The sequence below is a fragment of the Onychomys torridus genome, chromosome X (genome assembly GCF_903995425.1).
Source record: "Onychomys torridus chromosome X, mOncTor1.1, whole genome shotgun sequence".
In the NCBI taxonomy this organism is placed as follows: Eukaryota; Metazoa; Chordata; class Mammalia; order Rodentia; family Cricetidae; genus Onychomys; species Onychomys torridus.
The window spans coordinates 93,072,593-93,087,467 of NC_050466.1; the positions used below are offsets into that span (position 1 = coordinate 93,072,593).

Below are 14,875 nucleotides of genomic sequence, written 5' to 3' on the forward strand. Positions count from 1 at the left end.
AATATAAAATGCCCACAACAGGTAGGTTCATATGCTTGAACACTTAGTGCCCAGACAGTGGGCACTGTTTTGAGAGATAGCAACACCTTTGGGGCACAGACGGCAAAGTAGGAGCAAACATTGTAGGTTATAGCTGGGTACTGCTTCCTGCCCACTGGTCTATGCTATGTGAAAAGCCACCACTACAAGCTGTAGCTGCCATGGGCAGGAGCTAGTTCCACCACCAGGCTTTCTTTGTCAGGATGGACTGAATATTCTCAAGCATGAACCAAAATAAACCTCTCCTCCCTTAAGTTGCTTGTGTTGTGTATTTTGCCACAGCCAAAAGGAGAGTAACTAATACAAGAGATGATTCATGCAGTAGCATGGTAGCACTAGACTTCCTTACACTACTAAGAATGGGACACAAAATTTAGGAATCATTTATTTCTGGAGTTTTCCATTTAGTATTTTCAGAATGCAAGTGACCAAAGATAACTGAAATCATAGAAAGAGAAATGTAGATGAGAAGGTATATAGACATGAGGTCTGAGAGAGGAAAAGATGAATTCTGCAGCTACACATATGTGTATGTGTACATACCTATATACAAACATATGCACAAAATCTAACTGCGTAATGGGTTAGTCAAATATGTTTAGTTGCTTTCCTTTTACTTTAGAATTTCTTCTTTATAAGTCTTGTCAAGAGGTCTGTAGATGTATTCTTCTAAACAGATATTAATGACAGGAATTAAGCATTTTTATATCATTTTCAACCTATTGTCAAGGAATTTGATACAGAAAACAGGTTTTTTTGGGGGGTTTTTTTTTTGGAGCTGAGGATCGAACCCAGGGCCTTGCGCTTGCTAGGCCACTGAGCTAAATCCCCAACCCCCAGAAAACAGTTTTTAAGCACAGCTCCCCCCTTTCCCCCTCCTTCCTTCTCTTTTTGTCTTTCCCTTCCTTTCACCCTGACAAAGGATCTCCCTCTGTAGCCCATGCTGGCCTTGAACTCACTTCATAATACCACCTCAACCTCTAAGCCACCACCACAACTAGCTACTATGAATCTTTTTAAAGACCTTAAGGCAGTTCTGATTTAGCTAATCCAACACCTAAACTCAACTATACACAACTGAAGATTTATCTTCTTCAAACCTTTGTCCTAACCAGGCATTGTGGTTCATGCCTATAATCCAAGTATTTAGAAGCCTGAGGTAAGATGTTGAGTGAAAGACCAACCTAGGTTACAGTGACATTCCAAGCCAGTTTGGAATATATAGTGAGACCCTATCTGAAAAACACTTTCTCTCTAAAAGAGAAAAAACATTACCCTTCTACATAAAATTCTCAAATGACTCGCTATTAACTGAAACATTTTGAGATTACTATTAGAGTTCTTTGTCAATCTGACATCAATTAATCTTTTATTTCTTCCAAGACTTGATTCTTTTTTTTATAGTACTGAGGTTGGAACTTAGGTCTTTACTCATGCTTTATCACTCAGCCCACTCACTCCCATTTTACTTGTTTTTATTTTTTTTAATTTATTCCTATTTTATATGTATGGTTGTTTTGCCTGCATGTATGCTTGTAGAGGACAGAAGAGGGTGTTGGATCCCCTGAAGTGAAGTTACAAGTGATTGTGATCTGCTATGTGGGTGCTAGGGATCAAACCCAGGTCCTCTGCAAAAGTAGCTAGTGCTCTTAACAGCTAAGCCTTCTCTCCAGCCCCTAACCTTTTAAACCATATCTCTCCTAGCTCCAGTTCATAAACTCATCATTTTATTCAAATTGACATATAATAGACACTCCTGATTGATAGGTTCCTTATACTCATTATTCAACCAACTCAGGATCAACCTTATTTTTAGAAAATCATATCTGCACTAACATATAAGGTTTTTTTCTGTTATTCCTTAAAAAATACAGTATTAGAATGACTTACTTCACAGCATTTACATGTATCAAATAGCAATCTAGAGATTATGTAAAGTACATAGGAAGATACTGCTGTAACTACTATGGTATTTTACATAAGGGATTAAGTGTCAGAAAAAAATCTTGGTGTTCCCCTACCAGGGCTCCCTTAAATCCTCTACAGATACTGTGGGATGATATTCACTTATCCTTCAAACATGCTTTGCACTTTTATGTAGTCATAAGTTTTTCCACTCCCACCTGGCCCCAAAGTCCCGTGTTTCTACAGTCCCAATGGACTAGACATTGATGTATTTATTGCCTGTGTATATTGTATATAGTTATTGTACTTATTATAAATGGTTTTTCTTACATTAGTTAAAACTTTTTTTTATTTTAGACCAAAAAAGGGGAGGGGGAGGTAGTGATATTTTATTTGTGTTCTAACAAGTAAAGCTTGCCCAGGGATTAAACATAGAGGTCAGGCAGTGGTAGCACACACCTTTAATACTAGCATTCAGGAGGCAGAGATTCATCCAGATCTATGTGAGTTCAAGGCTACTATTGGTGAAATTATTAAGGCCACTCCACATAGTTAAAAGGGAGGTTTATTTTGTGGGGTAACTTACAAATGAAGGGATAGGTTGTAGGGTCTGGCAAAGGTATGGCGCAGTCCGGCGGTGTTCTATGGAGAACTCTGCTCAGTCTATCTCCAGCGTCCAAGGTCTCAGAACCAAGAGAGACCTCTCCTCTCCATCCTAGGTCTTCAGCTTCCTCCCTCAGCCCCGCTTTGTGGGCGTGACCATTACTGAAGCCTCAATGGGGGTTGGAACTTCAAGGCCAATGCTGGGATGGCTATCCACCACAGGCTACACTGGGAATAGAGCCAGGCATGGTGGTGCATGCCTTTAATCTCAGCACTAGTTAATCATAGAGGTCTGGAGGTCTGTACAGACAGACAGGAAGTGATATAGCTGGGCAGAAAGAGGAAGTAAGATGGCAAGACACAGAAAGGTATATAAGACTTGAGTACACAGAAAAGAGTTCTCTTGTGTGGAGAGTTTCCTAGTGGTAAGAACTTGTGGTTGGATGGTGCTATTCTCTGATCTTTCAGCTTTCACCCCAATATCTGGCTCCAGGTTTTTTCTTAATAAGACCATTTAGCAATTTGTGTTACACTTTTATAGACATCAGGTCTCTTGTTCAGAATGTTTTCTCCCTCGATCTTTAGCTGAATCCATTCCTCAAGGTAGGATAGGAAAAGGAATCTGGACTCAATAGTATCACTAGATATTAGAAACCAAGGCCAAACCAAGCATGGTGGCACACACCTGGAATGCCAGTGCACTCACAATGCTGAGGAAGATTGCAAATTCCAGGCTAGCTTGGGCTACAGACTGAGACTTTCACCAATTAAAAACTGGGCTACAGAGGTAAACAGAGAATTCTCAACAGAAGAATTTCAAATGGCCGAAAGGCATTTAAGGAATTACTCAACATCCTTAATCATCAGGGAATGCATATCAAAATGACTCTGAGATACCATCTTACACCTGTCAGAATGGCTAAGATCAAAAACACTGATGACAGCTTTTGTTGGAGAAGATGTGGAGCAAGGGGAACACTCCTCCACTGCTGGTGGGAATGGAAACTTGTACAGCCACTTTGGCAATCAGTATGACGGTTTCTTAGAAAACTGGGATTAAAGACATGTACTACCACAGGAACTTCAATCTTAGTTTTTGCATATGCATTTTTTCACAGTTGAAGGACTAGAGAATGCTAATTACCCTGATTTGATCATTATACATTGCATATGTACTGAATTATCAGTATACTTCATGAATATGCATAATTACATATCAATTAAAAATTCAATTTGGGGGTTGGAGTGATGGATCAGTGAGCACTGGCTGCTCTTCCAGAGGACCCAGGTTCAATTCCCAGCTCCCACGTAGCAACTCATCATAACTCCAGCTTAACTCTATAACTCCAGCTCTAGGAGTTCCAACACCTTCACACAGACACACATGCAAGCAAAACACTAGTGCACACAAAATTAAAATAATTAATTTAAAAAAATTAAATTTGATCTAGAAACAGTGGTGCAAGTCTATAATTCTAGCACTGGAAATTTAGATTTTAAATTCAAGGTTAGACTCAAATTTTAATTTTAAATATTAAAATCATTTGGCCTACTGAATTTTGTGTTCTGGTTTTCTTTTCTTTTTTTAACATTCATTTGTTTGTGTGTGTGCACACAGAAAAGAATATACTTGAGGGCTGGGGACATGATTCAGTCAGTAAAATGCTTGCTACACAACCGTGAGTGACCTTGTATCTCCAGTGTCCAAGTAAAAGCCTTATGTAATGGTTCCCTAGCACTGGGGCAGGGAGACAAGCTTATCCTTGGAGCTTGTTGGACAGCCAGTCAACTGAAGTCAGTGAGCTCTAGATTCAGGGAGTAATAATGCTTCAAAAATTAGGATGCACCACCACTGCCTGCTAACATCCTGTCCTTCACCAACCCTGAGGCCATAATTATACTACCAAGCCTAGTTTCAATCCAGCAGTTCAAGCACTAGCTGTCCCTGGCCTAGCTCCTGCACTGGCCCAACCTGGGGAAAGCTAGACTCTCACATCAGACACACAACCAAGAAAAGAAGTCTTCATGGCTAGCTCACATCAAAAAAATACAAATATTATGAAAGCCATTAGGTTCTCCTCAAACCCACTAGCCCTAATGAACCCCAGGATACAGAATTAAAAAAAAAAAAAAAAAACATAAATTTTATCAAAGAATTCAAGTTTAAAGCAGACAATAAAAATAGCTTAATGAAATTAAGGAAGATAACAAGAAAATACAAACATAAATGAAGTGATAAAGGCCATTCAGGATTTGAAGAACTGAATTCAGTAAAAAGACAGAAATACAGAATAGAACTAAGGCTGAAATGAATGAAGACAGAAATGACAAACTCAATAACCCAATTAGAAAACTCAGGAAAGCCTTACCAGTAAAATGTATTAAATAGAAAAAAGAATATCAGGCCTTGAAGATAAAGTAGATGAACTAGATAATTCAAACAAAGATTATAAAAAAATTAAACAGATAAAAGGAACATACAATAACTGTGGGACACCATGAAAAGACCAAGCCTTTGAGGGATGAATTAATTAGTTTGTGATCTTACAACCTATTTATGGCACCTCATGAGAAGCTATGCCATATTTTGTTCAGTCTTCAATATAGATGGAGAAGTAGCTACTCAAAGGATTAAAACACAGAGGAGCAAACGACATACTGCTTCTTCAGAAATGTGTGCCAATACATCTCCAATAGTAGTGCCTAAGAGTTATTTCATTCTGTAGGCTGTCATTTTGTCTTATTGACCATGTCTTTTGCCTTACAGAAGCTTCTCAGTTTCATGAGGTCCATTTATTAATTGTTTCTCTCAGTGTCTGTGCTACTGGTGTTATATTTAGGAAGTGATCTCCTGTGCCAATGCATTCAAGACTATTGCCTTCTTTCTGTTCTATCAGGTTCAGTTTAACTGGATTTATATTGAGGTCTTTGATCTACTTGGACTTGAGTTTTGTGCATGGCGACAGATATGGATCTATTTGCAATCTTCTACATGTTGACATCCAGTTATACCAGCACCATTTGTTGAAGATGCTTTCTTTTTTCCATTGTACAGTTTTGGCTTGTCAAAAATCAGGTGTTCATAGGTGTGTGGATTAATGTCAGGATCTCCAATTTGATTCCATTGGTCCACATGTCAGGTTTTATGCCAATACCAAACTATTTTTATTACTATAGCTCTATGGTAGAGCTTGAGGTCAGGGATGGTGATGCCTCCAGAGGTTGCTTTATTGTACAGACTTGTTTTAGCTATCCTGGGTTTCAGATTTGTGAATACCCTAACTAACATCATAGAGCTTCCATCCAGTAACTGATGGAAGCAGATACAGAGATCCACAGACAAGCACCAGGCCAAGTACCAGGAGTCCAGTCAAAGAGAGAGAAGAGGGATTCTATGAGCAAGGGACATTAAGACCATGATAAGGAAATGTACAGAGACAACCAAATCAAACTAGTGGGAACTCATGAACTGTGAACCAATAGCTGTGGAGCCTCCATGGGACTGGACTAGGCCCTCTGGATAAGTGAGACATTTGTGTAGCTTGATCTGCTTAAGGGGCCCCCTGGCAGTTGGATCAGGACCCATCCCTAGGGGATAAGTGAGCTTTTTGGAGCTCACTGCCTATAGTAGGACACCTTACACAGCTTTAGTGCTGGGTGAGGGACTTGGACCTACCTCGACTGAATGTACCAGGCTCTGCTGACTCCCCACAGTAGGCCTTGTCTTGTAGGAGGTGGGAATTGGGGGTGGAGTGGGGGGAGACTGGGGTGTGGGAGAAGGGAGGGGAAAGGATCTGTGGTTGGTATGTAAAATGAATAGAAAATTTCTTAGTAATAAAAAAATTAAATTATTTTTTAAAATTAAAAAAAAAGAGTTATTTCATTATACCAACACTGGCATGTGTAATTCTATTTTTATGATGGCCAATAGAACTGACTGAAAAATATTTCCCTAGTTTTTTGTTTCTTTGTTTGTTTGGCTACCTTGTTTTGCCATACTGAGGGTAAACCTAGGGCCTTGTGCCTGCTAGGCTAATATTCCTCCACTGAGCAATATCAAATAGCCCACTTCACTGTTGTTTTTAACTCATCTCTGATTTTATTAATGAAAATGATCATCTTTTCATGTATTTAGTAACTGTCCATTTCATAGTTCTTGCTCTATGAGTAGCCTCTTTGTCTTCTAATTGAATTTTTGGTGTTTTGAAAAAGGTTCATTTGTACAAGTTCTTCATATATTAGACATCAGCTAATTGAGCCTTATTAAGTTTTTAAACTTTTTTACGTTTCCTAGTCATCTCTGACAAAAACATTTGGGGGGGGGGGGGGGTTCAAGACAGGGTTTCTCTGTGTAGCTTTGTGCCTTCCCTGGAACTCACTCTGTAGACCAGGCTGGCCTCAAACTCACAGAGATCCACCTGGCTCTGCCTTCCGAGTGCTGGGATTAAAGGCGTGCTATGATAATATTTTATTTGGTACTGAAATGTGATTTCATTTGTATGTTAATAAAGTTGCTTTGGGGTCAGAGCAAGCCATAGCAGAAGCTGGGCGGTGGTGGTGCACACCTTTAATCCCAGCACTTGGGAGGCAGAGCTAGGCGGATCTCTGTGTGTTCAAGGATACAGCCAGCATGGTGACACACGCCTTTAATCTCAATACCAACCATAGAAGACCCAGAAGTCTGTACAGACAGGCAGTGACAAGGAGGTCATGTGGTTGGGTTAACAACCAATGAGAAGGAAGAACAGAAAGTCTATAAAAAAGAGAGAAAACACAGGAAGTAGGTCTCTTGCAAAAGGAAGTGATATGGTGTGCAGAGAAAGGTGTACAAGGTGTGAGAAGACAGGAACTAAGGTTTTTTGGCACTAGTGTCCCTTTCAGCTGAAGTTTTTTGTTTGTGTTTGGTTTTTTTTGGTTTTTTTGTTTGTTTGTTTGTTTGTTTGTTTGTTTTTCGAGACAGGGTTTCTCTGTGTGTAGCTTTGCACCTTTTCCTGGAGCTCACTTTGGTAGCCCAGGCTGGCCTGGAACTGACAGAGATCCCCCTGGCTCTGCTTCCGAGTGCTGGGATTAAAGGTGTACACCACCACCGCCCAGCTTCTGCTCTGGCTTGCTCTGACCCCAAGGCAACTTTATCAATATACAAATAAAATCACACTTCAGTACAGATCAAATATCACCATAGCGTGTGCCACCACCGCCCAGCTAAAAACATTTTATACACACAGACACACATGCATATACAATTTTACCTTATTGAATTCATTCATTTTACTTGTTTATTTCTTTGTTCTCATGTCTTAAAAAATCCATTCTTTCTCTAAGAAAAAAATAAGTTTATTACTTCTTTTCAATATTTCAATGTTTGATCTGATCATATTTACTATCTAAATCATTAACAGTTTGGTGTTAGTATTAAGATCTATCTCTAGTGGTATGAATATTGAAGAACATACCAAACATTAATGTTTTATCAACACCTAGTTCATTTAATATCTAGTCACATTAACCTGACTACCTATTCATAAGCCACACTATTTACTTTATAATATAGTCTAATAGCCAGTGGAATCACTTTCTCCTTCCAAATGCACCTACATTATATAACTCTTCCCAAATTTTCTTGGCTTACTCTTGCAGAGAAGCTATCAAAATAATCTCCGATCTCCTCAAGATCCCCTTAAAAAAATCTTCAAGGATTTTTCTTAGGCTCTGTAATATCTACTAGTAATTTTTAAAAACATTAACAATGTTGAATAATCTACCATTTTCCTCCATACTTTCAAAGTTAATTTACTTCAGTAAAGTTTTTAGCTTTGGTCAAATGTGTCTCAAATATTCTACATAAATTTATTATTGATGTACATATTCACTATTTATATTGCAAAAATCCCTTTCATTATATTTTCTATGAGCTAATTGTCACCTTCACAAAACATGGAATTATTTAAAAATTTTTGTACTAGCCTCTACTGATTATGCATTTAATGATTAAAAGTCTACATATAAATTGGATATGGTGGCTAGTATCTATAATCCCAGCAACTTGTAAGAGTGAAGCAAGAAGGTCCTGAGTTCAAAACCAGCCTGGAATACACAATGGGACACTGTCTCAATTGAGGATCTTTAAAAAAAAAATCACTTCACCCTATTTCAACCCCAAGGCAAAAAACTTCTTTTTGAAATCTTGAATAGCTCATAATTACCTAAAAATAGGTTGCTATAATTACTAAGACTAGTCAGTTTACTAATGTGTAGGCCCATAACTTTTCTTTTAAGATTTTTATTTATGTATATAGTTGTTTGGCTTGCATGTATGTCTGTGCACCATATGTGTATGCCTGCTGCCCAAGGAGTCTAGAAGAGGGTGACAGATCCCCTGGAACTAGCACTCTCATGTGGGTTTTGGGAATTGAACCCAAGTTCCCTGGAAGAACAGCAATTACTCTTAACCACTAAGCCATTTTTTGAGACATACTCTCAGGTAATTCAGGCTGGACTATGTAATAAAGAATGATGACCTTAAGTTTCTGCTCTTCCTGCCTATATCTCTGTAGTGCCGAAAGTACAGGTATGTGCACTATGCTCAGTTTAGGCAGTCCACAGAATTGAACCCAGGTCTTTGGCATGTTAGGCAGTACTCTACCAATTAAGCCCCATCTCCAGCCTTCCAGTGTTCTCTTTTAGTAGCTTACCCTGTGCTATCATACTCCCAAATCAACACAAAGCTTTAGTACATGTATTTTCCTCTGCCTGGGATTCACTCCTTTTTCTTTTTAGCCCAACTAACTCTTACTCATCCTTCAACTAAAGATTATCTCTAAGAAGCCTTTCCTAGCTTTCTTGATGAGATCAATTCTCTGTATTATCAAGTCTTATAGCAGTATGTATTTCCAAACATATCACTTGTCACTTTTGCAATTTTGCATTTAAAATTTTGTTCTTGCAGTGCTAGAGATTAAACCCAGGGCCTCATATATGTTAGGCATACCACTTAGCCACAACCTCAAGCCCGGATCCTTATTTTTGGCATCATTTCTTGTCTACGTGTCCATTTCTTCATCCATTTAGTTCATTGGACCCATGAAGGAAAGGACTAAGTCTGTCTCCTATGATTCCCAGATGACTACCTTTCTTGGCACACAATATAGACTTTCCATGTCAATAAACAGTCAAAGAACAAGCAGTAAATCTAATATAAGTTGATATTTCTATTACTAACAAATCTTTTGGAAAGGTGGTTCAACTTCTCAACTTTTGAGATGGTTTCAAGCATAGAAGGGAAGCTTCATAACACTGTATTCTGAAGACAGTGAACCCTAGAAAGGGAGTGACAGCTTTACTGATCCCTGAATTCCTATCTTACTTTTTTTTTTATTGCAATAGACTTGGGTCAAATTTTCAAGAACTCCAGAGTTAATATACATAAACATCTCCTCACATAAATTAAAACTTCTCAAAATGATATGGTGGGAGAAACATTCTATTCTAAGGTAGGAGCCTAGCTCTGGCTCATTCATTATGTCACTTTTTTGTAGCAGGAATCTTAAAAGTTCTTATTAATAAAATCAAACCCAAGGCCAAGTATTGGGATGAATGCTGGAACATCAGAGACACAGAACAAGCCACAGCTTCCTCACCTCGCCAGTTCCTCAGCTGGTTTTGTTTCCTCAGACTGCAAACTTCTGAGTCCTCATCCAAATGAATCTCAGCTGAACTGCTGCTCCAAAGCCTAAAAGCTTAACCAACCAAATGCTTAACTAGCCAAATGCTTAACTAGCCAAAAGCTTCTAGTTTCTGGTCTTCCCGCCTTATATATCTTTCTACTTTTGCCGTCACTCCCTGGGATTAAAGGCTGGATTTCTGGGATTAAAGGTGTGTGTCACCATGCCTGGCTGTTTCTAATGTGGCCTTGAACTCAGAGATCCAGAGGTATTTCTGTCTCTGAAATGCTAGGATTAAAGGCTGCTACCACTGCCTATCCTCATGTTTAATATTGTGGCCGTCCTGCTCTCTGACCCCAGATAAGTTTATTTCGGGAACACACAATATTTTGGGGAACACAATACCACCAAACTTTTTTTTGTTTTTTTTGAGACAGGGTTTCTCTGTGTAGTTTTGGTGCCTGTCCTGGCTCTCACTCTGTAGACCAGGCTGGCCTTGAACTCGCAGAGATCCCCCTGGCTCTGCCTCGAGTGCTGGGATTAAAGGTGTAAGCCACTATCGCTCGGCTTAAGTCACTATTCTAACAACTCTATGATTCTTCAGTTTCTTGACTGTACAATTAGTAAAACATAAGGATTATTCCCAAAGTTTCCTTTAATGATGAGATAAAAAAAAATTATGAGTCCATGTATAATCACTTCTTGAACTTAAAAAAAAAAAGGCAACTGCCTTTGCTGGCAACTATAACACAAGTTAACAAGCCATTGGAAATGTCATCCAAATAATATTAACAAAGTTTAGTTAAATGAAATTTGGAAAGAATAAAAGTTGGCTTTCCAATACAACTATCACTGAAATCTGTGTTTTTATTCACTAAAGTTCTATTTTTAAGTAGACTTTTTTACAAGAAGGCCTTCTGCAATTTCAAAATTAGTAAATCAAAAATCAAAGTAAGCTTAATAAAGACAACTACATTATGTTTTCAGCTGTTTTAATGAATTTAAGCATTATATTATAGGCTATGATAATAACCTGAAAGCCGTATTAGCTCTAAAAAACTCATTACTTGCTGTTCACACAGTTTTTCTACAATAAGTGACAACTTAATCTGTTAAAATATAAAAGTTAAAGTTGTTAGAAGCAAAGAATAATGTTGGTGTCACACAAAAGAACACATGAACAAAGCAAAAGAGGCTCTCAGCTCACTTGGTTTTTATTCTAATTGGGTGATGACTGTATCTTTTTGCCACAGGCTAGGGTCTGACCTCACCATCTTTCGCAATCGGCTGGTTTTAAAAGAAGTGGTTCGGGTGGGCTTAGCACTTGGGAGGTAAGGGTAGGTGGATCTCTCTGAGTTGTAGGACAGCCTGGTCTGAATAGTGAGTTCCAGGATAATCAAGGTTACATATTTATTCTTCACAGTTCAAAAAGTCAGAAGTCAAAAATCAAGGTAGCAGTGGGGCTGCACTCTCTGTAGACCTCTAAAAAAATTCAACAGAGTGAAAATGACAACTCACAGAACAGGGGAAACCCCATTTGCCCACATGTTTATGGGTTCATTTCTGGACTTTCTATTATTTGCCATTTAGGTTTATGCCTGCCCTTCTGCCAACATCACATTGTTTTAATTACTGCAGATTAGAAGTTGGTGAAAATCTTAAGAATATTAATTCCTTATCAGATATATAAATTAATAACATCCACACTGTCTTAGTTATCAGATTGCCTTTGGAGGTATTGCAGCGATTGTTTGCAAGTAACCCTTATTTTGCTTAATAATGACCCCAAAGCACAAGAGTTAGGATGCTGACAATTTGGATACGCCAAAGAAATGCCTTGGAGTGTTTCCTGTAGGTAAAAGGGTAAAGAAAAAAAAATTGAGACAAGGACCCTCCACATAGCCCTGACTTTTCCTATAACTCTCTAAGTTAGACCAGGCTGACCTCAACTCACAGAGAGCCACCAAGCGCTGGGATGAAAGGTGTGTGCCGGCTACACCAGGTGAAATGGTAAAATTGTAGCAAGTTGACTCCACAGGGAATGAACAGTATCTTCAACAACTAGTGCTCGGACAAGAGGTCGGCATGCAAAATAACAAAGTTGGACTACCTCTCACCCTATGTAATAATTCATTGAAAAAGTACCAACAGTCACAAACCATGAAGAAAGCGGAGAGGGAGAAGATCCTAATGATTTTAGATTGGGTAATACAACAAACACACAAAAAGAAGAGTCTCAACATCATTATTCATTAGAGAAATTCAAATCATAAACCACTTATCATCTACCAGGATGGCAACATTAAAAAAAATAAAAATAAAAATAAACACCCAGAAATTAAGAAGTGTTGTCAAGGAGTGAGGAAACAAGAACCTTCATACAAAGTGGTTCAGCTACTGGGGAAAACAGGCTAGTAGTTCCTCAATAACTTAAATATAGACTTTCACTATAACTCTACCATTCTACTCTGAGCTATACACCCACAAGAATAGAAACCAGGTGCTCCAAAAGCTACATGGACGTTCTTGGTTATAATGGTATCATTTAGAGCGGTGAGAAGGCTCAAAATAGCCCAATGTCCCCACTGGAAGAAGGGATTTAAAATTTGTGGAATACTGTATGACGTATTTCAAAGAAAAGCCCACACCTGTTTTCAGGTCTTTCTTTCTAAATACCTCTTTCCTTCTTTTAGCCCTTAAAAATCTACATTACAAATGTCATTTAATAAAAACAATAATAAAATTAAAATGACAAATGTCATTTAATAAAAACCTCAACTCTGCTTCAAAACTAATAGTGTGTGGGCAGGAGAGATGGCTCAGCAGTAAGAGCACAGGCTGCTCTTGCAGAGGACCTGGGTTTAGTTTCTAGCAACTACATGGTGTCTCACAATCATCTGTGACACCAGTTCTAGGAAGTCACAATGCCTTCTCACCTTCACGGCACCAGGCACACAATGATGGTACAATTCTTACCCAGCATGTCCAAGGACCTAGTTTCACCCTCAGAAGCACTACAAAAAAAGGAATATATCTGTAGAGACTATTTGGCAGGGATGAGGGGATCAGAGCATAGAGAGAAAATGCTCAGCACATTCTTTTACTGTGGAACAATGGAAATATTTTGAAACTAGACAGAGGTGGCAGTTACATCACATTAAAAATTTGCTAAATACTTGAATTATTCACTTTAAAATTATTGGTAAATTTCATATTATGGAACTCTGACCTCACTAATCTATGAAAGAATTATATTTATTAGGGACATGAATAGGAAGAATGAAAACTTCAACACTTCTGAAAACACAGAGTTTATCAATAATCCTATTTTTTTCAAAAAACAAATGTTTCTAAAGGTAATGCTCACACTTCTCTTTAGAATAAATGGTTTCATAGGTCTTGTGTGAAATTAGTTAACACTAGTAAGCAAAAAGTGTATTAAACTTTATTAGTAAAGCCAGGAAATGCATTTACTTATGGATAATAGCAGTCTCTGGACCTTATGAAGCATTATATTTTTAAAATGTACAGTCAGAGACTGGCATGGCTGTACATGCCTGTGATCACAGCTCTTGGAAGGTCGAAGTAGAAGGATTAGGAGTTCAAGGCCAGTCTGTCCTACACAAGACACTGACTCAAAAATTTAAAATTTAAAATGTAGCCAGGCATGATGGCACAGGGATAGAAGCAGAAATACCAGATCAAAGACATCTTCGCAGTGAGTTTGAGACCTGGGGCTCCTGAGACTTTGTCTTAAAAGAAAAATGGAAGGGAAGGATAGCAGAAAGCAGGGGACAAGGGCATAACCAAAGGACACAGGAGCCAAACTTAAAGTACTCAGTAGTTCAAAACTGGAACAACAGAGCGAGATAAATAATCAATGTATTAGATTATCGTCACAGAATATGGCTTATTAACATACATGGGTCTATCCTAACAAATCACAAGTAGGGAGAGTGATGGTTCTTCCTTACAGAAGAATTCTAATTAACAAATGTAGAAGGAATGGGACAAACACCACAGAATAATTGTTGTAGACAAGATCCACTGATGCTTACTAAAACTACCTAGTAAAACTTTAGGGAGAAACATGGTATTTGTATATTAAAAGAATCTTCTGCAAGGTATTTTTAATAAGAAGAAAATAATACTTTCCAAGACATACAATCTTATGCTGTGGGATGTTTTGTATGTCAAATATGTTGCTCTGATTGGTTAATAAATAAAACACTGATTGGCCAGTAACCAGGCAGGAAGTATAGGCGGGACAAGCAGAGAAGAGAATTCTGGAAGGTGGAAGGCTGAGGGAGAGAGATGCTGCCAGCCACCATGAGGAGAAGCATGATGTAAGATACCGGTAAGCCACAAGTCACATGGCAAGGTATAGATTAATAGAAATGGGTTAATTTAAGATATAAAAACAGATAGCAAGAAGCCTGCCTGTGGCCATATAGTTTGTAAGCAATATAAGTCTCTGTGTGATTATTTTATAAGTGGGCTGTCAGACTGCTGGGGCTTGGCAGGACCTGGAGAGAAAACTCTAGCAACAATCTTAACTAAGTGAGGTACATTACCAGTGACAGGTATAGCATTATCATGATCCCTTGATATGATGCACTGAGAAAGATACTGCATAATGCCTTACTACTTAAGGTTTTATAACATGG

The 14,875-nt window shown here is 38.3% G+C and overlaps 1 protein-coding gene across 1 annotated transcript in view; it reads right to left on the minus strand.

Moving 5' to 3' along the window:
* Abcb7 (ATP binding cassette subfamily B member 7) overlaps window positions 1–14,875 on the minus strand; it is a 147,180-nt gene that overhangs the window by 105,362 nt on the left and 26,943 nt on the right. The gene's annotated exons all lie outside the window — the stretch shown is intronic.